Below are 26,497 nucleotides of genomic sequence, written 5' to 3'. Positions count from 1 at the left end.
ACCTAACAATAAAATGCAAAAAGAAACCTGTATATGAGCATGTTTTTTAACCCTTACAGCAGGAGTGCCGAGCTTGTCTCGCGAGGGCCGACGTTCAGTGTTTGTGGTGTAACCTGAAAGGCAAAAACACATACATATATACAGATAAAAGAGGTAGACTAATTTCACTGAGTTTTTAAAATTATTATTCTACTATATTTTGTTACTAAAGTACTTCACAAATACTATTTTACAAGGACAATAAGTGATATATAATGTAAAAAATATGTTTATTCTATAATTGGGTGAGGATGTGGGTTTAGGGTAACATTCTCCCTTTGGACAGCCCTGCCATAAAGTTATAACTCTGAAGTTTGATGTGTCATTGAAACATAATCACATAATTAATTACATAGTTAAGTCATAAATTACATTTACATTTGATCTACATTCTGTATCTACAGGTTCATGGCTGTTTTTCCAAATTTTCGTTTCAATGTTAAACAATAACAAAATTGTACAAAATCAAAAAATGCTTATGATATCACCTACTGTACAAGCACAAAATGTAGTATTGATTGAAAATTTAGAATCTCTAATTTATTATTTAATAAAATATTATAAACTGACCGCAGAACAAAAGATTATAGTGTACTTTTTCCAAGTGAATTTGAACATGCGCACCAGTTTTTGAATACTTGGGCTAGGTGTTTGTGCTTAGAAGTAGATAAACCCCTCGTACCATCATCATGTTTGGGTGGGCTCGTGCACATGTTCTGGTAAAGCACTGAAAGCTAAGCTAATGTATATCTGTGCTAACTAAAACCTTGTACTCCTACCACTTCAATTGATCTTGCTTTGAAAACTCCTTTTCTCTTGCATGTACTTGTAATCAGGAAATGAGCTTGCATACCAGGCACCAGGCTTGAGAGTCACCTGCTTGAGTAGCTGTAAGCCCTCACTGTATACATGACTGTCAAGCTCCAGAGACTTCAGGCTTTTAACTCTTTCCTGTCTCACTCCCTCTCTCTCTCTCTCTCTCTCTCTCGCTCTCTCTCTCTCTCTCTCTCTCTCTGTCTCTCTGTCTCTCTCTCTGTCTCTGTCTCTGTCACTTGTCTAGGGCAGAGGACAAAACTGACTTTCCATGATGACATGTTCATGTAACTAGTTGCAGGTTAAGAGTTGCGTAAAACATTTTACACACAGCTTGACACTTAAATAGAACCATTAAAAATGTCAAAAAACGTTTGATTGATCTAATAGTAAAATTAGTAGCGAGTGTTTTTTAGATTTCACATCATTTCTAGCTATATAAAATGATCCGTAATGTGCTACTGAGGCTGTATTTGTGTCTTTGTAAATGTCAAGAGAGGAGAAAATATGTAACCTAGCCACACAGATCACAAAAAAGCAGGCTAACAAAGCTGAAAATAGTGTGGCAGTCTATTTAAATAGCTGTCATGGTGACTTTAACAGGACAGCTGGGTAGCTAATTAAACTGGTTACTCGGGAAATACACAACTTAACCATAATATTCTTTGCCATAATAAGTTGAGTATTTGACATGATCACGTGGCATGTTAAAAGCATTTTGATTGGCTGTAAAGATGGTAACGACTGTTGTGGCTAAGTATCAAAAAAGCCTGTAATAAATCTCAGGAAGCTGTACATTTGACAATGCAAGTGAAATTTTTAGTTTCAATGAAAATGTCAAGCAACTAAAACAACATGAAAGTTTACCCATCTGGAAGGCTTAGTTGACTGTAAGATGTTGACATAACAAGTTGTTATATTCACTGGAGTGAGTGTGAAATGTCCAGGAATGCCCACTCTTCAGCCCTCTTTACTTTGGCTTTTGTTTTCCTTTTCCTCCTTCCTCATTTCTCAGACAGTCACTCACCTTGACATCTGTGTCCAGTTGGTTTGAATTAGGTAGTAATTCCACTGATTTTCCAAAATATCTGGATGATTAAATTGGTTCAGAGTGGTTTGATGTAAAATGCTTCTTACAGAGTAAAACTGTCAACAGTGGTGGTAGTAGGAACGAGACGTCTGAAGCACATCTTAATGCCCCTTAAAGCTACCTTATAAAAAATGATTACATGAAATGTTCACAAACACCTGCCTGATGCCTGAGACACTGCTTTACGATAATTTTGTGAAGGTTTCAGCCTAAAATGATGTGGTGTACATAACATATTAAAACTTAGAAAACACATGTAGGATCAGGTGGTTTTGGATAATAAGAAAAATGTCTTTATTATATATATCGTAACCCCTGTTTCCTATCAGCACTACAATAAAGAAATCCAAGTCAGTAAGTTTCTGTACGATGAACCATTTTCAATCAAACCACTCTTAATGACTTTTCTTGTGTACTTAGTGTTTTCAGAAATGGATTTCAGGTAGATGGGATTTGTACATTTCTACAGACATGCAAGTTTGTCAGTAACATATCATTGTTGGTGGGTTGAAGCTTTTGTAAACTGTGCACTCACACTGTGCTAACCATTGCACAGGATCTATTCTGAGTGTAGGGCGGGAGATTGCAGGGAGAAGACTTATCTCCTGAGCAGACGCCTGTCATCTGCTGGGCCTAACAGAGCGCTCTTTCATTCCACCATCCCCCGAAAGAGGCTCCCAGAGATTTAAGGGCCAGCATTGTTTGTGCTCTGTGATGCTTAATCAGTTTGGATTGGACACCATATTAAAACTCTGGCTGTAGTGGGAAGAACTTGGACTGGATGCTTGCTTGTCCCCTGTGTGCCTGAATAGAAATGGTTATGTTCTGTTGATTGTAATATTGGAGGTCATAGTAAGAGGTTATAATTGAATTTGGGCGAATAAGAGTTTTTCTCTTAAACAATAAGGGCTTATAGTAATGTCTGTTGTAACATGTTGGTGAGTTATGTCTCTGAAATTTACTCAGGTACAAATGATCAAATGTTATTATTTACTGTATACAAGGCATAGATGGTTTACTGATTTGTCCATTGAAATACCTAAACTTTTAAACAAAAATAATTCCATATGCAAAACATACATCTTTTTGTCTGCGCAGATGTGACCATTTTGGTTAACACCACAACATCAGGTACTTGTGTCATTCTCTGTGGTTCTACATAGCTTGCTCAGTCAAAAACTTAATATTTGAATAGCTATGCCCATCTCTGTAATGTATTTGACTTTACTGTTGATATCAGTGGTATTCCCCATTCTGCATAGAAAGTGTGCCTTTTTTCTTCAGCATCAATACATTTGTTTCCACAATTGACATAATGGAGTGTTAGGTTCTCAGTACTCTGTCTCCCCTATGCTCTCCATCTGAGGCCCTTAAGAGCTGATTACAAAAATGTTTACGTCTTCTACAAAGTGCCGAAGGAGAGATAAAGGGTGGATGATGCTTATCCCCTTCCCACACAGTAGAAGCCACTAAGATAGAACATAAACCAAGCCTCACAGGCAGACTTTCAAATCCTGTGTTACAGTTGCAGCTCCTCAGCTCACACCTTAATTGACAGTTTCTTGGTTGGGGTGCCATTGGTCACTCTTCCTGCCAGTGCAGACTTGCTAACCACAACCGATGGCCACAGCACTGATGGAAGTGTTCTCTGCAGCACCTTGGCCTAATCTTTGACACAGCATTTTAATTTAGTCGTGCTGAAAGTGTGACCCCCATGCCATTCAAGACAGCAACGCCAATATAGATTGCTCACTTGTGTTAGGTTAGTTTGGAGAACAAAAGGACGGTGTCCGTGCAGTTTGCATGGGGAATGGTTTTGAGGCCCAGCAGAGGGGTGCTGAGAAGGGCTAAATTTAGACTGATTTCTGGCGCAATACACTATGTGCGTGGACACACAGCTCTGCATACAGTACACATGATAATGATGTCACTTTTCAGCACTGGTCGAAGCAGTCAATATATCCTAGGCCGAATATCACCAGTCTAAAATTACTCTTGCACGTACATGTGTGTGGGATTTTTTTTCTTTTGCATGTACATTTTATAGTCTGCTTAAGACTTGCTCTGTAATGTAGAGAATGTGATTCAGCTAAATGTCTTGTCATAGACAAAAATAAAGCTGTGTATGGTTGAAAGATGTATTCACTAAAAGGTTAACACACCTGGCTGAATACTTTGGCCTTATTGCATTTTAATCAGACTTTAAAAAAAAATAATATGAAAAACATTTATTGTCATGCCTTTCCATTACTCAGGCAGTGCTGGAATCCAGCTCATTTGTTTTATGAAGTGCTGATTCAAATATGCAGCAGCCCTTGGAACATGGGTTGTGCACTTAAGGGTTAAGACTGCAAACGTCTTCCACAGAACTGCAGCTGCCAAGGTTAAATAAGGTGATAGCAAATTGTTTACTTGCTGAAATGTTCTATCAAGTTTGGCTGGTTTGTCATGAAGCCTGGCCTTCTTGGAGCTGCTGGGAGGGTTGTATAAGTTGTGTTAGCGTCTGTTATCAGTCTGTATGGCAGGCAGTGTGATTGTGCATGCCTTTTAAAGATGTAATTATTGACTTTGTTTTCTCAAACTGCCTTTCTCAGCAAAAAGCACATAAGACCTCTGGATAATAAAAATGAATTCACTGAAGAACAGTTGGAAAGCAAGGCTAATAAAACTAAAGCTAATCTTAGTGGTTAGCGTTCATCCCTCTTCATTTGTTTGCCACTCGGTTCTCCACTGGTGACATCGAACAATTTGAGTCAACAGCCCCAAGTGACATCTAATCCATCGGCTCTGCCTCTACGCACCCTCTGAGGCGCTCTTATTGTGTTTGAACCAGACTGTGTTGTCTCACCGCGTTTATGACCCAGTTTATCTTCCATTAAACGGCCCCTGATAAGGCACTCGTCTCAAACTGTGCTGCCTCTGCCGGCTGTTTGCTCTTTGCTAACACTGGTTTGCCCTGAGCGTATGTGAGTCTCTCTTTTTCCCCAGTCCTGGAGTCCCTCCCTTCTTTCTGCTGGGTCCATGTGCTCGCACAGCGCAAGAATGTACCGCCTGGAGAAACGGCATGAGCCACGACTGAGTGATGATGGATGAGCCTTAATGTCGTAGCCCAGCTTTCTGGAGTCTGTCGGGCTGCGAAGACTCAAGAGCTGATTCTACAAAGCCCATTCCCCGCTGTGAAGTCTTCACTCTGTTAGATATTCACAGCAGATGAGTTGCCTTTCCGGATTTTACGAAGACGAGGGTTAATCTGCTGTAAAACAGGGAAACCTTCCTTTACGAGGTGCTAATGGCATGTTAATGCAAAGTAACCAATTCATTTAACTGGTTGTTTATTTATTACTCTTGAAGGGAGGCGTCTCTCCAGGCCACTAGAGGAATGATGACAGGTCAACCAGTCTCTCTCACTCTGATGCTTGTTGACTGATTGGAGGAGGATGCTAGTATTTATTTTTCAAAGAATATATTGGTGCTGTCATATAAAATTTGTTAGACCCATTATTTTGACACCATTTGAAAACACTGTGTGTCCCGTACACTGTGTAAACATTTCATGACTGGATTACTAAGAATTTTGAAAAGTGGACTTTTACACTGTTGTTTGTTACATTAATAGATATTACGTTAAGAATGCTTTTCCCTTCTCCTTTCAAACTAAATTTGGAGAGAACCATAGCAAAAGCATTCATACATTGTTTAATTTTATTTTATTTTATTACATGAAGTGGTGGTATTTCAAGATGTTGCACATTTTCAAAGCCAGTAGAACATTTTGAGTCAGGCTATTGGCCTGTTTTGATGGTATCTTTGTATCCTGGTATCTTGATCTGATAGTATCTGTTTACTTTGCTCAGGAACTTTTGTCTGTAGATGTACAGGTTTGGTTTACACAGCACTGTAACCTAATGCGAGTGCATCAGGGCAACAGTGTTACTCAATTAGCTATCGCTGCTCTGAGCGCTCGGGTAGCCGCAGCAGATGCGTTTACGGGCAGTTGTTGTGTTTATGGTTTCCTCTGCAGAATCTCTTATTAAGGGCGGTGGATGAAACAAGACGTGATTTAGGGAGGCCCATCACAATGTGAATGGCCACAGCCGTCGCTTCCTACCTTTGTGTGGACGAGGACCCAGAGGTGGGGCAGCGGATGCGCAGCCCCGGCCCCCAGCCCTGCAGAGGGAAGGAAACTCAGTGTCAAAGGCGGCTCTGTTATCTGAGGCAAAGGCGCACGCTCTGCAGCAGCGACTGTGTCATTGACGCAACAGGAGGGATCAGATGCAACAAACTAGGGGTGTAAAAATGCACAGTGCAATGATCTGAAGGTTCTGATTCAACTGCAGCAATTTTTTTAAAGTTAGGATCAAATAAAATCAACTAGAACAATATGCAGTAAGTTATACACTATGCACTAAAATTCTCCGGCTTGTTTCAAATATACAAAGCAAAACACCATGTCTGGTGTATTGTTTTATTGTCTTTTTTCTGGGACTAAACCAATATATTTTTTGGCTGCCAAAATCAGTCAGTGATGCTTATTAGGTGTCATGTATTTATTGGCTGGACTAGAAATCCTGCCAGTAAAGTACAGACATTTTATGTTTAATTTTTGTATATAGATCAATATATTGAGCAGTATTAGCAGTTATTGTAATTTTTAGTTCCTTAAAATTGGAATCATGACATTTTTTTATTAGTAGAGACTTACAATAGTACACTACTCTGTAAACAGTCCCTCTAGTCACATTTATGTATTCAGCATGTTTTTTTTTTTTTTAAAAGATAATATTGAATCATAGTACAGTTTGAGATTTTGTGAAGATTTACACCCCTATAGCGCACTTACCAAAGTTTTCTTTAATTACAAAAATAATGTTTTACACCTCCTAAAAAGTCCTAGAGTGGGCCATGAGGGAGGTGTAGCACAACCCAAGCCTTCTTTCAGCTCTCCTCCGCAGTATTTGTTTTTGCCTAGGCTGCTTGGTGCGCAGGGTTTCTAATAACCTTGAGAGAAGCCCATGCAGGCCCCAGTTCAACGAGTGCATATGGCATATTTCTGCTCACTGTGCCGAGGCTGCCCCTGACAGAGCCCCCCACCCCACATATGCGTACACACACACACACACACACAGAGGTTTTTTCCCCTGTCCTAAAGAGTGCTCCCAGCAGACTGTTGCTGTACGACTTCTCACAGACTCCATGAAGGAAATGCATTATGTGTAAAAGGAATTCCATATGGTGACATACGATCTGTGTAATTCCTTCAATTGATAAAAAAGCCCTACCTTGCATGTACCATTCTTTGTTTGCTTGGCATGAATAGCATAAAAGAAACCTCCTACTGTTTTTTTCCCTTTCTGCTGGTTGTGCCTTGGCCTGGCTGAGCCCTCAGCATTACTGCACTGTCCGTGCTGTGACTGTGTGGGCTCCAGAGTTTGCCATGGCGAATGTTTGCAGACAGAGGCCTTGGGTGTTCCAGGTAAGCCGTGCCAAACTCGAGTGGCTTGGACGAGGCCCGCACACGGCCGGAAGGGGAAGTGTTTCAGCGCCTCTGCCAACCCGCCCTGGGACGGCAGCCGAAACCCTGCTGCCTGCTGCCCATGTCAGCGCTGAGGCTGGGTTGTGACAGGATTGAGTGAATATGGAAAAAAATATCACACTGCAGTTATATTGCTACATATTGTGATTGTGGCATGCCTTGCAGCATATTAAAAACATAACTATGAACTATTAACATGATTGGATAAATAGATAGATAGTCTTAGATAGCATTCTACAGTATCAAAGGCCAATAAATAAATTATAGCTAACTGATATATATTATCCTAGTTTGAGTAGGGATGAGTATCTACAATTTTACTGATACTACTGCTCATCAATTTGGTACTTTGGTTTGGTACTAGTACTCTTTTTTTATTCCCTTTATTGTAAAAAGATATTATATATCTTTTTAACACAATATCATATAACATATAATCTATATATATATATATATATATATATATATATATATATATATATATATATTTATAATAGTATATCACAATATGATATAACACAATATCATATAACATATAATCTATATCATCTAACACAATATCAAGCAAGAACTATAATGTTTCACACATTACATAATTTGGTGCTTGTAAATAGATGTGAGTTTGTAGGCAAAGACCTTTCAAGTTGTTTAGTGAGAGGTGTGTGTGTGTGTGTGTCTTTGTGTGAATGCACAGTCCAGTGTAAGAGAGAAAGCAGACAGATTGAAATGCATTGTTTCTATAAATTCTGATGTGTTTTTTTACATCAGACATTATGAATACTCCGACTCAGACTGAATTATGTTTATAATTGGATGTCTGGGGACATCCCTAGTTGTGACTGCACTTTCAGGTTCAGAATAGTGCCTATATATATATGAAAGAAAAAGGCCTTACTCTTTAGGATTGAGGATGGGGGATGTATGTACATGTGAACATTTGCCAAGAGTCTATTTCTGAGTCCAATCCAGTTGTGGCTCTTTGATATTCTGTTCAGTTCCCATGATGCAACAGTGCATCCAGCTCCAGTGCAGATAACATTTTACAGCCTCTGAAGTGTGGCCTATTCAAGCGCCAGGGGAGTATCACTTTTGCACTGGCCTTTAATGTTGGAAAACTAAAAGATTTATTACAGAGAAAACACATTTTTGGGATGTTGATGCTTACATTGGTTACAGTCTAGTTACGTTTACAAAAGCAATCCTAATTGGAGAGACACAAACGGCTAGTGTTTTCCTTCATGCTGTGAGGCAGAAAAGTAGCATGACTTATGGGGCTTATAGTTCAGTAGCTCAAACTTATGGATCTTGTCTTGGCAAGGGACAAAATTTATAATACATTTCAGAGTGTGCCAAATATTTTAGAATAGACATTCAACAAAAGCTTTTGGATTTTATCTGCAATTTACTGGACACATTATTATTTTAGGTTCAACAAGGGATGTGTTCTAGTACCTTATTACTGTGAAACAATACACATTTCCCCCTGTTGAGAAAATAGTCTCACTATGGCAACATGTGCTGCATTCCTAGACTTCTAGAAACCTTACAACCTCAGAACAAACTTCATACTTACTCTAAGAACAATTTCAATACCCATTCAAGCAATCTTGAAAAAATGGGGTGGGGGTGATTAAAAGTCTACATATTTATGACAGTACCACACAGGCCCAAGAAGAAAAAGCCAGTAAAGTTTAGTTGGGTTTTTCCTCAGACGATGGAAAATGGCTGTAGGCAGTAATAATTAATGTGCAGGATGGTAGCGTAGTGGGGCTGTTAAAAAAAAAAAAAAAAAAAACGCTTAAAAGTGTTCTGGCCTTCAGCATTCTTCTAAAGTTGAAGAGACAGGGCATGCTTCAGAGCTACCTAATGTGTAACGTGCAGTAAGGTCCAAAATGGAAACAACGTGTGTGCTGTCTGGAACAGTGGCAAAGTGTTTGTGGCAAAGTGGCAAGCACAGGAGGTATTGGGGAAGAGTATGTATTGGGGAGCACCACAATGATGAAAAATCACAGTGCAGAGTTTAAGAGAACAAGCTTGTTTTCCTTGCCTTCCTTTCCCCTCCCCTCTCTTCCTTTTTTCCTCACTGGCCAGCCCTGTTACGCATGTGAAACGTGTTCCATACAACATAAACAAGAAAGCTCCACTTTCCCCAGCGTTGTTTAGCTTCCGGAACAGAGCTGGATGACTGTCCACCCCCCATTTTTTTCCCTGGCTGGCTTCGACCTCTCAGTCACCATTACTGATAAACTCAAAACGACATGCTTGGATGACTGCAGAGCCAGGCGGCAGATTTGGCTGTGAAGAGAGCGTAAAGACCCCAGCCGTTAGGTTGAGTCGACGATACCAAAGAACAGAGGAAGTGGCGGAAAGAACAAGGGGGTGGGGATTGCAAATAAAAAAATGGACAGAGAATTCCTGAGCTGGGCCACACAAAAGCTGGATTTTCTGTTACCTGGATATTAATGAAAGATCATAACACACAAAAATATATAAAATAATACAGTAATCTGCATTAACAATGTAAATGTTTAAAGTTTGAGTGCTTTTTGTTGCATTTATCAGAAATGTTTTAGCATGTTTAATTTGTCTTGATCCACAATATGGTAAAATTCAAATCATGACACATCAGTTTTACTCCAGTACACATCCCAACTTTACTGACCAGGTCGAAGTCCAGTTCAGCATTGCATGCTTGTGAAGAAGAAGTATTACTTACTGAAAAGTAAAGCGAGTAATGTGGTGCCTCGTGGGAAATTTGGAACTGGCATTTTGAGGTCAAACAAAGAAAGGAATGTGGCACAGTTCCTAACACTTAGTCTCGTCATTGCCTTTAGGCCTGTCCTGACTTCCTCTCTTGTCCTCTCCCTCAATGCATCCGCAGGGAGGTTTGTTAAGAAACTCCACCTTTTGAGGTGCCGGCGAATGAACAGCCCTGGTCTGCATTAGACTTTATGACAGCTGGGCATTGTTCTCCATATCATTCCAGTGCTCTGACACCATGCCAGAAAACTGAAGTGCACACAAAAGGCCTTTTGCATTCCCAGCCCCTATGGCATGGGAGGGAGTTTGCTGCCATGCTGTGCAGAGATGCCTGGTATAACTTTTATGCTTCATAACGTGAGATTACAGAAAGAGTAACACTGCCTGCACTGTTCACAGTCCTTGGTGGCCTTTTTGTATCTCACAATATTTCCTCTTGCCCCCTGTGTATATATTTATATGAGCCAGTACAACATTATATGTAGCTTTTGTTATCATGGGAAATAGATGTTTAGTTGAATTGTTTGTTTAGTCAGGGAAAGCCCTACTGTGGCTGAAACTTTATGCTATACAGCCCTATACATAATGCATATCACTACTTGAAATACTCAGTATGGGAAACTAAAAAAAAAAACTAAATTTAATGCACGTGTTCACGATTGTAAAGGATATTGTGTGCTGAAATTATCCTGTTGAACTAAATTCACCCACTTGAACTAAATTTTGTGGTTGTCTGAAACTCATTCCATATACATGCATGGTATGAGCATTTATTAAATGAATGTTATATGTGCAAGGCCGGTCAAAATCACTTGCTGCCTATGAATCACATAACTGAAAGTCAATTACATGTTAGAAAATGTTATTTTGCACTGGAGGGAAATAAATATTGATTTTAAGAAACAAACTAGAAGATTATGATATGATCACGGCACAGATGCTCATGTAAGACTTTTAGTTAATAGCAGCATTCCTCGACATCTGCTTAATGCCAGGCTTTGTGTAACATTGTTTATGGTTTTGGAACAACAGAATCTGAAATTCATTTAGCGGTTCCTCCTCTCACTGTCGCCCATATAAACTGAGCGCCGGAGCCAAACCACATGTTGTTACTGCTGCAGCCCAGGGCCGCCCCTGTAAGCCTCAAGAGCACATGGCGGATTTGTCTTCCTGAGTACATGCCAGGGAGGAGGGACCCTGCAACTAACAGAACATGAATTATGGGATTGCATCTGCCCATCCTGGAGGGCTACCCACCAGTCTCTGCGACCACCGGTCGGCAGGTTCAGCCCATTGGCTACATGCCCGCTTTCTGACCTTGCAGCGGGCAGCATGGGCTCTCCAGAGTGGAATGAGAGCCTCCTTTATTATGCTCGTATTAATCATCAGTCAGTGGCCTGCCGCCTCTCTTTGCAGGAGAGCCTTTATCAGGGGAATGGTGCTCTGCCTAAGCAATCTGCCTTATCCACGAGCAATGTCCCTTTCAAGCTGATGTACCTTGAATTTCATTTCAGTTCCTTGCATGCAAATATAAGTTAAAAGACATGACTGATCCTAAAGAATGCTTCTACCGTCTTGCTGTGGAGGCCTTGGCTTGACAAACAAATGTTGATAAAGAGCAATAATGTTTCTTAATTTTTGTACTGAAGTTTTGAGTAAACTACTGGCTTCGATCATCATGCACTCACCTCAAGCCCCAACAGGTTCTTAAGTAATTTCATATATGCCCGTCTATGTGGCTTCTGTATGACACACTGTTATGTATAAAAATGAACAAAAGTGTACATGAATTCCAGGGTTCAAGATGGCTGCTACTGGTATTTTTAGCTATGGGACAGTTTTTTCCATTTTTATACTTACTAATATGTCAAAGTATCAGAAATGTCCATTGCTTGCTTGTATAATTCCACTACAAACCTGTGAAACATGTCAAGTACTAGGTGAAGCTATTGCGGTGGTATACGCTGCCCGGATCCTTCCATGCGGAAAGCCACACTGCTGCGCTGATTTAGCATGCGCCAGGCGTGGGCTTTACAAAGGCCCACTGCACGCCAGGCTCATTAGCTAGAGCTGGCTTTTACTGATGCTGCAGGGGCTCAGAAGACCTCAGATATAAGAGACTAAGGAGTGCTCCAGCATTGGACACATAAAGAAAATAAACACAGCAGAAGCTTCTGGTTTTGGTTTGTTGGAAGAAGTTCGGGTGAAATGAAGGGAGGTGAAGATCAACATCTGCGGATCTTTCCATTTTTATGCGTTCTGATCTAGCAAGCAAGACCCTGTGTTTCATAAGCTAAATGCTTTGTGAAATGTACTGTCCAGTTTCGTTTCTTTCAGGAGGAGATGGCAAATTAAACAGTGTAATGGATTGGCACTAAAACTTTGGGAACCATGATTTCTGCAGGATTACTTTGTCTTACATTTCAATAAAGTATCAAAGGATCTATCCATCCATCTATCTATCTATCTATCTATCTATCTATCTATCTATCTATCTATCTATCTATCTATCTATCTATCTATCTATCTATCTATCTATCTGTCTATCTGTCTGTCTGTCTGTCTGTCTGTCTATTTCAATGAACAATGGCAAAACAGGAGTGCTTCTTCATACTCAGCGTTCTGAAAAGTTTTGTGCAATGTGCTTTGCCTAGTAGGGACCCTTACTTTCTTGAGAGGCTGTCTCCTGTTAGTCACATAACTTCTGTAAAAGCTCAAACCACAAACACAAAAATACATAATTCCACCTTTTATGGACAAGAGACGGAGGGCTTCACACCGATAGCACTTTGCACTTAATTAAGTTTGCTTCTTTAATTTTTACTGGTGCCACAAGGCTATTGTTCCTAACAAGAAATGGAAGCCACACCAATTATAATCTTTCAAACTAAATCACATATTTGCCTCATCTCATATCGATGCCAAAGTCCTGCTTAAATGCTCACACCGCATTGCTTAGTGAATCTAAAATTCAGGCTTCAGACGGCTGTCATACAGTATCAGTAATTTCCAATGCTTCCATCAAAGATACATAATTCCTCCTTTTTTGAACGAGAGACTGAAGAGCTCCAAACAAATGTACTTTGCTGGTAATTGAATGTTGTGGCAAGGAAGAGACCATACAGGACACCTGCATCATATACTTTCACTTGGACGAGTGTTTTTTGCTTTGAAATTAGCAGAGTTGTAGCACTATAAAACTGCTTAGACATCTGTTGGCTATGTCGGGAGTCTGTTTTTATGTTTGTAATGACACATTAAACTCAGCACCTCCCCCCATGTCTCGTTCCGAGTGCCTGTGCCAGCAGAGCAGTCTAGATGAGTGCACACTTTGTTCCTTTGTCTGTTTTGGGCCAAGATCTTGCCTTAGATGTGGCATTATATGATCCAATAATTCCTTCAGCATCCTAATTAGTGTTTGTGTGTGAGTGTGTGCGTATGTGTGTTTGCATGTTGTGCGTGTGTGGTGCACGTGTGTGTTTATGTATGAGTGTGTATGTAAACGGTGGCTGTCGCCTGCGGCCCGACTGGACAGAGGCCACACTATGAGGCTCCGCCTCCTCCACCCTGGCACCTTGCCCCGCCTTCTCATGCTGGAGCTGGCAGCTTACTGGCCGTCTCGTCCCGCTCTCCACAGACACAAGCCTGGCCAGCAGCTGAGACTGGCACATTCACAACCTGCGGCCTGGAGAAACTTTGTTGCATAAGGGACATTGTTAATCCCTTCCTATTTAGAATCCTGTTCTCAGAAACTCTTTGAGACATCTGTAATCCTTTTATGTAAATTTCTTCCAACTTTAGAGGCTCCCAGTGAGACTTAAGTTTATACGTTTTGTGTAATATATGCCATTTCAATTCAGAAAATATTATAATATTAGGAATTAACTATTAAGGAATTAATATAAGGAAGTATTGCTAACCAACTATTGACTGTTTATAATACTTAACAACCATAGCCTATAGTTCACACACTACAATTACTGACCGAATAATTCACTGGTTTATATCATGCCGTGTTAATCAGCACCCTTTAACTGTGGTAAAATGCTGTACAAGACTTGCTTTAAAATAAGCATAGTGATTTTTGAGTAAAAAAGAAGTAAAGAAACAATGAAAAACAATGAAAAAGTCTATTAATCATTAGGGAATTACCACTTAGAAAAACAACTGACCAATTTATTTACCTATTTTTCTTTATTATCTCAGTAGCATTGGCACATTATGCAAAAGCTGTTTACCATTAAATAGCATGTCAAACAACCCACTAAAATGTTTTATTAAATCTTTTTCATTTACAAAAGGATTGATGTGGAAAAGTGTCACTGCAAATGCATCAGGGGCTTTCATGGTGTAAAGTTTTGGGTGAGTATTGCTGGAGATACTGTTAAGGCGACATGTCCTGACAGAGCAAACATAGTTATGTAGTGAGGCAGCATTTCACAGTCCACGCATGCGTATGTGTGTGTCTGTGTGCTAGGGCTGCCAATGTCCTCAAAAAAGCTGCCCACATTTTTCTTTTAGTTCAGATTCGAATGTCATTTTTTTTATTTAAATGTAGTGTACCTGCCTGTGTTTGTGGTGGTTTAACATAGGTTATGAGAGAGTGCAGAGGTGGCACCAGGTGTAATAAAAAGCGCAGTAGAGGCTCCAGTATAATTTGTGCAAATATCATTGGGTTCAGCACTACAGCCCAGGTTGCTCTCGGTGGAGGACGGAAAAGTCTAGCTATATCTTGAGACTTCTTCACACGTTTAGTAAAGCTCAGCATGTTGTTGACCCTGTTGTATTGAAGACTTTGTATCTCCAAAATGGTGACTTACTAGGAGTGGAGGAAAAGGTTCTCAACCTTAAGTACATAAATGTAACAAGACATTGTTCCAAGTAATTTTGGATTATTTTGAATGGTCCATTTCTCATGAAATGTGTTTTCAGATTCTGTTAAACAGGCATGAGTTACAAAGATATGACAAGACAATAGTGTCATATTATTTGTGAGGCATGCAACGTGTAAATAAGTTCTTTAAAAATCACTTAATGTTTTACTGTGTGCTATGAACATCTTTACCAGTTACTACATTCCAGATGAGTGTCTGTGGATGTTCTGATTCATCAAAGTTTTTATACCAATGTTTTCTAAAATATTGCAATGCATATCACAGCCACAATATTCTGCCCTATAGCCTTGACATATTTTTTAATATTCTATTCTAATTGACATATTCTACAATATCACTTCTTTTCCGGTACCATTATTAAGATCTTGAGTATCACTTGACACCAATACTGCTACAATATTTTTTTCTTTAAGAACTAGTAAGTGTTAAAACAAACTATTATTAATCAAAGCACTTCAGTTAAGAATGAGCTTCTAAATACAGTATTTTCTGCTGATATCAGCTCAGTACTGATATCCATTGATAACAATATTACTTTTCTACTTGCAGCCCAATGCTGCAGACATCCTCCTCTGATATCCCCCTCTGAGCTCCAATGTGAGATGAAAGAATTGAGCTGAACTGTTAAAGGTCTGTCTGAGTCTGAGTCTGAGACTGCTCTAGCCTTACTGACCTCTTATACACACACACACTCACACACACACACACACACACACACACACACACTCTCCTTCATCCAGCCAAGCCATGACCCCCCCAACCCCCCACCCCCAATGGGTTCCCTGTTGTGTCATTCACAACTTCTCTCTCTCTCTCTCTTTCTCCCTCTCTTACTCCCTCTCTCTCTCTTGAGCTTCTCCTTCACTTTTTCTCCCTGTCTGCCCTCCCTCCTCCTTGTCTCTCCTCCTCTTAACTACTTGTGTGGAGTTAATGGACTGTTTTGGCTGGGCTCCAGCCGCTGAGTGTCACCTCATTAGTGTTCCTCCAGACAGGAGCTCGTACAGCGGAATGTCATTGGTTCCCCCCGCCACCACCACCTCTATGAATGGGGAAATGCGCATGCATAATTAAATCTATAGTCTCACTCTCTCTTTCCCTCCCTCTCCACCTCTTTCTTTGCCAGCCTACCCTTCCCTGGCTTGCGACGGCTACAAAAGGGCTGTTGGCCCATTGCCACAGCCGAGGATGGATCGGCCTGAACCTCCTCCGCCCCTCCCAGTCATACCCACGGCTCCACACACACTCATGCAAATGGGCCACTCACTCAGCCAATCAACTAACAATACGCATCCAAGTGGCTTGCTGTCACTGTGAAGAAGAGATACCCTGATGAGATGTCATACGATTTCAGCCTTTGCAATCTTTGCTACTGCCATAAATACCTTGTGGGCAAAAACAGGAGTAGGAGCTGCGTGCTAATTCTGTATTATCTCACTAAATAATGTCACATGGAATCAGTGGTGACTTACAGAATTTCTGTAAATAATGACCTAAAAACAGAGTCAACAAGGTTTTACATTTACATTTTAAGTTGTGAATTATTGAATGGTGTGTTGGTATTAAGTACATCAACTACAGGCCAACTGATGTGAAAATTTTATCACCAGTGTTGATTTTAAGGAGTGAAAAGTTCTATAACTGATATCAAGTAATATCATTTTAAATGAAAAAATTAAACACACTCCAAAAGTTTTTAAATGAATTGTTTATACAGAAAAAAGTACATTGATGAATCTTAAAAACTTTCTGTCCAAAAGATTTACATCATATAATACAATATTTTAAATCTCAGACATTATCGGACATTTGATTTTTGCTTACGGCTAATTGTGGTAAAATGTGGTTAAATGTCAGCCATTGGTCTGGCCCTCATATGGACCAAATTTATATATTATCTACACTGACACGCAATCCATGATTATATGGAGAGTATACTAAAGACGCAATGTCTGTGAAGTTTTGTTTTCATATTACTGTGTGTGTGATTTGGTGTATGGCTGCAGTATTGTGGTTGCCTTCTCCTGTTTTTGTCACGTAGACTTGAAGCCACACAGTGCTGTCAGGGTGACACCATTATTTGTCATGTGACTGATGGGTGTATGTGGCTTCAGTGCTGGACTAACACATGTACAGCAGCACTCTCCACAGGGCACTGCATGTGTCAGACTGTGCAGGGTTTTGTAAACACACGTACAGATCAATACTGTGAGCTTTGTGCCCATCGGACTAACATCCACATGTAAACGTTTGGGTCCGTGTGTATGTGTGTGTGCCTGTATACAGTACTGTGAAAAGTCAAAGACCACCCTTCATTGAAAACATGTCACATGTTAGTTATTTTCAGGAGATATTCTGTGTAGATGAGATACAAGAATTGCAGAAGGATGGAGAAAGTCAAAGGAAAAGAACAAAGTGAAAAAAAAAAGTTTTCAAACTGGAGTAAATAGAGAATGGAGAAAATATTATTGAAAGATATAGAGAAAATGAGACCCCTAATACCCATGCAGGACCTGGTAGACCACCAAAGCTGTAAATAATTTCTTAACATCAAACATGCAACCAATTTCTAAAACTCAACTTTAGACTTGTGGGAAAATGTCCATGCATATTTCATGAGAACTGAAAACAAGTTTCCTAACAAGAATGGAAGCTGTCATGAAGGCAAAGGGTAGAAGAAAATACTGAAAACATTTGAAGTTGTTGAGGTTTCTGTGTAGTTATCTGTTCAGTATATTGTAGTGTTCACTGCTATTAAAAAGGACACAGATTTTGCACAAGTGGTGGTGCTTTATTCTCCATCTGTTGTTAGCCACAGCCGCAGAGTTTTCTAACAGTTCGCTGTATGTCTCGGCTCACGTCTCTCATCGCTCTCTCTTTCTCAGCTCACACACACTTACATACACTTACTCCTGGGCAGTACTTAGCCTCCACAAGAAGAGTTCACGGCAAAACAAACAAGTGTAGAAAATGCTAGATAACATGTAACCTAAAACTAACATGCAAAAACATTTCTTGAACATGCTACACTATAGTTTCTGCTTTTGTCAGCTGATGCTGAAAAATGAACACCTTGTACTTAATGTCAGTTTTGACTCAGTGTTAAATAAATGAAAGGATGGTTTCTGACTTTGGCACACACTGTATATGTTGCCCTGAGAGAGAAGTTTGTTTTCCCTAATACTTTTCTTTTCACTCCTTGTGAGATTTAGTAGAGTAGACAGTCTGAAAAAGCACACACAAGCACTTAGCCTTTTCACTAGTCTTGTTTCTTTTCACTCTGTATTTTCTCTCTGTCTCTGTCTCTCTCTCTCTCTCTCTCTCTCTCTCTCTCTCTCTCTCTCTCTCTCTCTCTCTCTCTCTCTCTCACACACTCTTAAGCTCATCTCTTATTCAACAGACCTGTACTGCCTTTGTTATTGTTTTACGGCTGTTTTTCTTCTCTCCTCGCTCTCTCCATACTGAATTTAACCTCTCCTCTTAGACAGAACTGAAGAGAGTTCAGAATTTAATGTGAGAAACTAGATTTATTTTGTTTTGGGGTTTTTGTTTTCTGTGTGTGTGTGTGTGTGTGTGTGTGTGGGGGTGTGTGTGTGTGTGACTTGTCTCCTCTCCGACCTGCTGGCCCCAGTGAGCATACTGGAGTTCTAATCCAATCAGAAGCCCTAATAAAAAACATCTTGTCCCAATTATAGTGCAAAAGATTCTCCTTGCACAGAGTGGCCACTTCTGTACAGATAGCAACCAATTCAGTTGACAGCCAGCACTGAATACACCTCTCACACGTGTGTGTACCATATGAGTACTTTAATCTATATCTATATTGATATCTAGCTAAATATTGGATTAGCAACAATAAGAAATACTAAAACACAGTTTCCTTGTCAACCTGTCAAACAGTTATGCAGCAGCTTTACGCAAACATACAAATAATTATGTTATGCTATTACTTTATGACATTATGTGACAATAACCATACATTATATGGTGTATGGACATTATCCAGATAAAGATAAAAAAGTGTTTGTTTGTAAAGCAATATGCTGCAAGGATACTAGTATTTAAGTACCAATCTAAAAATAGAAATTAATGTTTGGGCTTTGTCAAGCCAGTGTAACTGTTATCTAAAATGATTAATTATCCAAATATCCAAAATAGAGCAGCCCTGAGCTTAAAAACTGACCAGTATTGAAGAACATGGGGATGTCTTCAATACTGGTATTGACTATTTACAAACTCAGACACACTGAGGACATATATATCATGTGTATATCTTAAAATATCTGATTGATTTTTAAGCCAGTCTGTTTCAATGAAATAGACGTTAATACCTCCTGTGTTTGTATATGTGTGCGTTATTGTGCAGTCAAAATTGTATTAATTTTTCTTTGTTGAAGTCTTGTAAAGATAATAAAAAGCACTGAATTTGATTTTTAAAGAATAGAAACCAACTAAGTGATTTATGTAATGATTTACGTTCACTTTCCGTGAATCAACACTTTCGACAGAATTTCTCCACTTGTTTCAATGAAAAATAGCTGTTTGATGGTGAATATGGCTTGGAGGATCTCGGAGAGATCATTCAAGCATAGAAGAGGTGGGAGGACTTCATCACAAGATGGCTGCCAGTCTGTCTTTGTGTCAGCTCTCAGAACAGATGCCGTTAACATGGCACTGGCTTTGGCATTGCCCACTACTCACACTGCTCCGGGTGCCAAGGGGCGGACAGGGCCAGGACACTCCTCTCTCTCTCTCTCTCTCTTTCTCTCTCTCCCTCTCTCTCCCTCTCTCTCCCTCTCTCTCTCGTGCTCACTCCCTCTGTTTAAGCCTGCCAGGATGCTTTTCCTCCGTCTATCTGTGTTTAGGTTACGGCTTGCTCCGATAAAGAGCCTGGTGTTTTATCAACACAAGCCAGGAGGGAGAAGAAGAAGAAAAAAAAGATCGAGGGAGCACAAAAAGGAGGGAGAGTGAGAGAGCTAGATGAAGAGTGAGCAAGAGAAACAGGGAGATAAGAGGTGTGTGAGAGAGATATATCAAAGGAGAGATATGAAGAAAGTAATTACGGAGGCAAAGAAAAATGGAGAAGAATGGTGACAGTGATGGGAATATAAATATAGGCTGATAGAGAGAGATAATGGAGTGATAGATAGAGAGAAAGAGAAAGGTAAACAGTCGCTCAGCGAAATCCGCCTGGGCTAATTTGTGTGCCTGTTGAAGTCACAGCCATGTGCTGTGAGGTCATAAGCACTCAGTTGAGCCAGGACCGAAATACTGATGAATGAATATGCACACCAAGACCAGACACAAAGACACTCTTTGGGTGTCACTCAGCCACAGGCAGTATTTACACCAGAGCAGCTGTATTGCTTAAAACACTTGGGTCGGGACAGCCCGCAATTAGGAGATATTTCTATCTCTATTCCTCTCTCTCTCTCTCTCTCTCTCTCTCTCTCTCTCTCTCTCTCTCTCTCTCTCTCTCTCTCTCGTCTCTCTCCCTCATAGTTGGCTCTGGACACAGAGAGAGTGTATTCTTGGCTAAGGCCGTTTTCTCTGGCAAGCACAGCAGTACGTGTGCAGGCCTCTCTAAAATGGCTGCCAGACGCCTCCTCCTGAAATGTCGACGGTATGCATGCTGCCTCGCCGCTTAATATGTGTGTGTGTGTGTGTGTGTATGTGCTGCATGAGAGAGATACAGTCCAGTCCACAGCGAACGAGGAAAAGTTGCTAAAGTATGTGATAGCTCTTGAAGAAGCACAAAGCAGAGACGAGAGTTTGGGTGTGGACATCGTGCCAAGTGTAGGAGTTGCGAGTCTTTCTGAGTGCTTGTTTTTTGAGGAATGGTGGGAGGTATTTCGTGTTTTACCACAGAAGGACTCCTGCATCGAAAGAAGCTTTTTTATGAAAGGAATTTTTCAAATGATTTTAGTGCAATTATGTGACTTGTATGAAAGGAATGATAATCTTTTCTTGGGTAGCACATCAGAAATGACTGACACGTAAACTCTCTCTTCCTTGGCTACTCTATCACTATTAACAAAATAAAAGAGAAATAGAAAAATAAACTTCTATGGCTTTGTGACATATCACCTGGTTTACTAATGTTGCTAAAGCTTGTTGCCCTCTATTAAGCCAAAACAGCCATCCCTGCTAAATTGTAGAATAGCATGAATTAAAGACATCTTATAGAGCCTTATTTGGTTGATTGTTTTGGCAGATATTGATTTCCACTGTATTTATAGGTTGGAACAAAATGGTAACTCTGATATAAGACATTTTATATAAGATATTTTGCTGTTTATTTGAGTTTAAGGACTGTTATAGTAGACAATGATATCAGTCAGTAAAGCACTGTTTAACTAAAACCAAGCCTAGATGCCATTGTCATTAACAGTAGGACATTATATTTTTGGACCATAAAAAGTTGGTTTAGAATTTTAGCACATTTTGGCATTTGTCTTGTGATTGATATTAGTCACAAAATATTCATATTGGTCAGGCCGTATTACATCGGTTAGTAGAAGGAAATAAAGTACAAGCTTCAAGGAGCAATCTAAGTTGAATGATAATCTTAGAAAGCTCAGCCTGGCTTTTGTAGTTGGCAGTCTCAGACAGGCCTGGCTGCTGTTCCTAGTCCTGCAGTTGTAGAGACACAATTTCTTCCTCTGCACTTCCTAACAGAATGCTATAAATATGACTCAGCCTTCCTTCCAAAAAATGCTTGTGTTTCTTTCCACGGAGAAGAAAGATCAAGCAACCCTAGGTTTGAGGAAAATACTTTTGACACTGTTGGCGGCAAAGGTTGTCACGACTAAGAGACAATTTAATGTTGTGGAGAGACTACAAATATTACAGCGTACTCAAAAATATTATGATAAAATATGTATGCCAGTACACTATAAGTACTGTTTGCAACAAAATGCAGCAGTTATATGCTTAAGTTTATAGAAGAAAAAATACATAATGACCCACCACAACATCAAAATGGTCTACATAAAATAACAATGATAATGATCTGCCATTTTGTTCAATCTTACTGAAAGTGTCTTGGCCTTGCTTCTTTCACTTGCTGTTCAGGACCAGTTTGTTTAAACAAGTGGCAGAGTCATTGATTGCCAAGAAGTGTTGTGATTGAAGAATCCCTATGTGTTTCTGCTATTCTGCAGTCTTCCTCTTACACACACACACACACAAACTCTGTACCACCCTGGCCAAACCGTTTATATACACATACAGACATTTATTTTCAATGTGTACCATTCGTCCCTTACTCAAATGCTCCACCTGAAAGACATATATATTGTTCTCAAACATTTACACACCTAGACATACAGGCCTGTAATAACACAGTCTTAAAAAGTCAGTTCAACTGAAAAATATATTAATATACACTGTATGTTTAACAGTTTTAGATCCCGGCTCATCCAGCATTTCTTCTGAACTAAAGGCCTAAAACTAATGTTTTTTCAACTTTGTGGCAGTAACTATCTCTGTTCATCCTCTTATGTTGATATGAGGATTTGGTTGCATTCAGAGCATTAGTGAGGTAATGAACTGATGTTGAATTATCAGTTCTTCATCAAAAACCCGACTCCAAGTCAAAAGGTGCTTCATCAAGCAGTTCCACTGCTCCCCAGTCAAATGCTGAGGAGCATTATACCCCTCTAGCCAACGCTTGGCATTGGACATGGTTATCTTGGGCTCATGTGGATCTGCTCCAAAAGATCCCATTTTGTTAGCTTTCTAATGAGATTTTACAAGCCATTTAAGTACAGTTGAATGACTATACCAGCAGTAGGTGCATCTTAAAGTAGCTGAATTCACTAATCACAAGAGGTGCCTGGATATCTTTGGACATACAGTGCATATTGTCACTATCAAAATTTCATAACTTTTATATAGATGTTTTATCTTGATGTGTTTTTAATCATTTAATGTAAGATCTAAAATTAAAGTCTTGTTTTAATTTGAGGGGGCAGTCATGTGCTGGAGGTTAGGGAGCTGACAGTAAATGACTGAGGTGTCCTTAAGCAAGGCACCTGACCTCCAACTGCTCCCTGGGTGCTGGGGATAGGGCTGCCCACTGCTCCGGGAAAGTGTGTTTACTGCCCCCTAGTGTGCGTGCTCACTAGAGTGTATGTGGTGTTTTGCTTCACAGATGGGTTAAATGTGGAGGTGAAATTTCCCCGTTTTGGGACTAATAAGGGTCACTTAATCTTTGTGTGCGTGTGTGTGTGTGTGTGTGTGTGTGTGTATATATATATATATACACACATAACATACATATATATGTAGGCATGCTGTGGTCAAATGTTCATTAGCCTAGTGTGCTGTTGTTCACTTCATGCGTACAGTTATTGTGTATGTGTGTGACTGTGTTATTGGTCTGTGTCCATGCCTCTAATGAAAAATGTGTCTGGACCATAGTCGTCTAATAGCCAGTGCCAGCTGCTCTATTGTTGCGGCGTCCAGTTTAATCACACTAAACACTGCTATGCTAGATTGCACCTATAGATGCAAGATACCCCCTCTCTCCATCTCCGTCTTTCTCTTTGACACAGTAGGAGGTGTCTTTAGCCAGACTGATGGATGGTGTAGCGTGAGTGCGAGAAGGCCGATCAGTGGGGGTTGGGGTAGTTGGCATAGGAACTGGCACGACTGACACAATACCACCCTGCTGCCATACCAACCAGTCAAGGGCCATGGTGGTGCCCAGTAGTCCTAGCAGGCTTCAGCAATTTAAATACCATACTACATGTTAGTGATTTTAGTAGAGTTGTCAGAGATACTCCTTCAAACTTGATTACTTAAAAATTTGCCTTCTTATAAAATGAGAGGTGATTAGTCTTATGGACGAACATATTTATATGTATTCACAAAAATAATTTTATTTTAGTCTTTTTTAGGCTTTCTAGTGTATCTTTTAGTAATGATGGATGGCTTGTAATTGCTGAAGTGTGTTTTTATTTTTAGGCACTTGATTAATTGGCAAAATAATTGATAGATTACTTAATTAATAATAGCAACAGCCCTATATTTTAGTAAGCATATTCATTTGCATATTTTAACAGAACATGGAGGGTATGAACAAAGCTACAACAAGCTGTAGCCTGAGCCTAGAACAGCACCTTGAGCTACATTCCTTGAATGAAAGGTGCTATACAAACAAAGTGTACTATCAGTGTTATATTGTAGGTCTCTCTCTCCCCCTCTCTTTCTCTCTCTGTGGGGTTAAGCACAAGGAATTCTGTTTCTTTTTTTCAGTTTTTTTTCTCTTAACGTATGGTCCTCCCTCCTTTTCTTTGTCATTGTTGAGCCAAAGCCAAGAACATTCCGTTTGTGCAGCGTTGTTTAATGGTCAATTTTTTTGGGGGGGTGGGGGGGATAAATCTCTGTATTTTTTAAATATATATATTTATTCTTCTCTCTTCCACCCCCCTCGTCCCACCCTCCATTGACTTGTGAAATGAAGCTTATGGAGGCAGGAAAAGAAGTGGGGCTATCTGAGTTCAGTGTAGCTCTCGTTCGTTCTCCCCATATTAGAGAGATCATATCCTTCTCTTTCTTGTGGGGCTCCTTGTACATGGATGGGTCTTGTGTGCACATATGTGCAAGACTGTGTAAATCAAAAGGGTAGGTGACTTTCTAATCTGATTTGTTGAAGGCTTTGAAGCCACAATATCTGAATGGTTACTTCTGATGGTATCTAGCCAGTCCAGCTTGCATCTTTAGCACTTTTCTTTTGAGAGGGTGTTAGAGAATTTAGTGGCTTTAGTGAAGAGTTTGCTGATCTTAAACCATCTCTCTGTGGCAAAATTTAATACAAAATTTTCCTCACTTTTCCTCACACTCACAATTCCTCACTTTCTTAGCTTATATATTAGTTTTATATTAGTTGCTGAATAATGTACAATGGTTACTCAGCAATCAATCTTGAGATTAATAACTGAATAATAAGCCTTGGGTACAAAGGCTTAATGATAAGATTATGGGTGTTTGACCAGAAGTGGATGATCTGTGGCATTAAACGCATACCTAGTGGTCAATGAAGTTGAAAAGAAGTTGGCAGTGGCCTCACAAAGGTCCTGTAAGGTAACATCATCAGTCAGGAGCACATGCACACTGAAACCACACGCCAACAACAGTTTGGATTCTTTTCATTTTTCCCTTTCTCCTCCTCCTCTTCCACCACTACTCCCTATGCATCCCTCTCCTACTCCTGTGTTATGTGAAGTATGGTCAGGATTTAGGACCCCCTAAGGCGTCGCTCATTTGGACCACTGCGTGTGTGTGTGTGTTTGTGTGTGTGTGTGTGGGTGTGTGTGTGTGTGTGTGTGTGTGTGTGTGTGTGTGGTTGTTCAAAAGACATTTTTTACATATGTTTCTCACAGAGCATGTTTTTTAGCTTCCCCTCCTCATTCGTTTCTGTATTTTCCTTTCTTGTTCCCCCATTCTGGAGAAAAAAAAAAACATGTTTCTGCAAACATCTGGCCTGGCCTGTCAGAACTGAGCTCCTGCAGTCTCTACAGCTAAGAAGGGGGTTGGGTGGGAACAGTAACAATAACTGCCATCTCTTTCAAAGGAATAGGATTTGCATGTGGATATAATACTCGTAGAACTTAACTCCTAAACAGTTAAAGGCTTATCATTTTACCTAAAAAAATATTTATTGGACATCTGTTACGCTGACTGTTTTTCCTGGAATCAAACTGACTTCAGATTGCAAATTTGTAATCAGATTGCAAACTCATTGGCTCTGTTCTAGGGGTGGGCAATGTGATGATATGTTATCATTATTAATCTATAATTTATGGTATAATAACCTTTCCTGAGCATATCATGGGTATCATCAATACTTCTAAAACATTATCACAAACATGGGGGCAGTGTCAGTGATGTAAAGCATTGTTCCCATGAAGCATACAATTTTTTTTGATGCCAGCAGTAAATTTTTAGCCTGCTACAAATGAGTGAGTAAGTTACAATCCAGGTCCATAAGGAGCTTCACCTTTAATATGATAGGATAAGATCAATTATAAAACATAGAAGCAGCAACAAATCAGTGTGTAGTAACTACATAAACTACACAGTAGCAAGTAGCAACTGATGGAGCTGATGGAGTCCATTATTACAAACTAGTTCCCAAAAAAAAAAAAAAATACATGTGACACTACTGTTTTGCTCAGTTCATTTAGTCTATTCCAAATTCACACATCTCAGAAAAATGAATTATCATGACATATATCCATGCATTGTAAAAACATCTTCAAGTTGTTCACCCTTACTCCTTAGATACAGTTTGCTTTGGTTGATTGCGATCAAAAATTTCACTAATTTCCCCTTGTCAGCGAGACAAATAAAAAGCTGTAAAAG

At 39.8% G+C, this 26,497-nt stretch overlaps 1 protein-coding gene across 5 annotated transcripts in view; it reads left to right on the top strand.

Moving 5' to 3' along the window:
- Nucleotides 1-26,497, top strand: part of LOC108436235 (nuclear factor 1 B-type) — a 109,010-nt gene that overhangs the window by 42,523 nt on the left and 39,990 nt on the right. The window lies entirely within an intron of this gene.

Source organism: Pygocentrus nattereri, chromosome 2, assembly GCF_015220715.1.
Source record: "Pygocentrus nattereri isolate fPygNat1 chromosome 2, fPygNat1.pri, whole genome shotgun sequence".
NCBI classification, from domain to species: Eukaryota; Metazoa; Chordata; class Actinopteri; order Characiformes; family Serrasalmidae; genus Pygocentrus; species Pygocentrus nattereri.
Note: the sequence above shows the minus strand (reverse complement) of the source record. Positions and strands in the feature narration are given on the sequence as shown.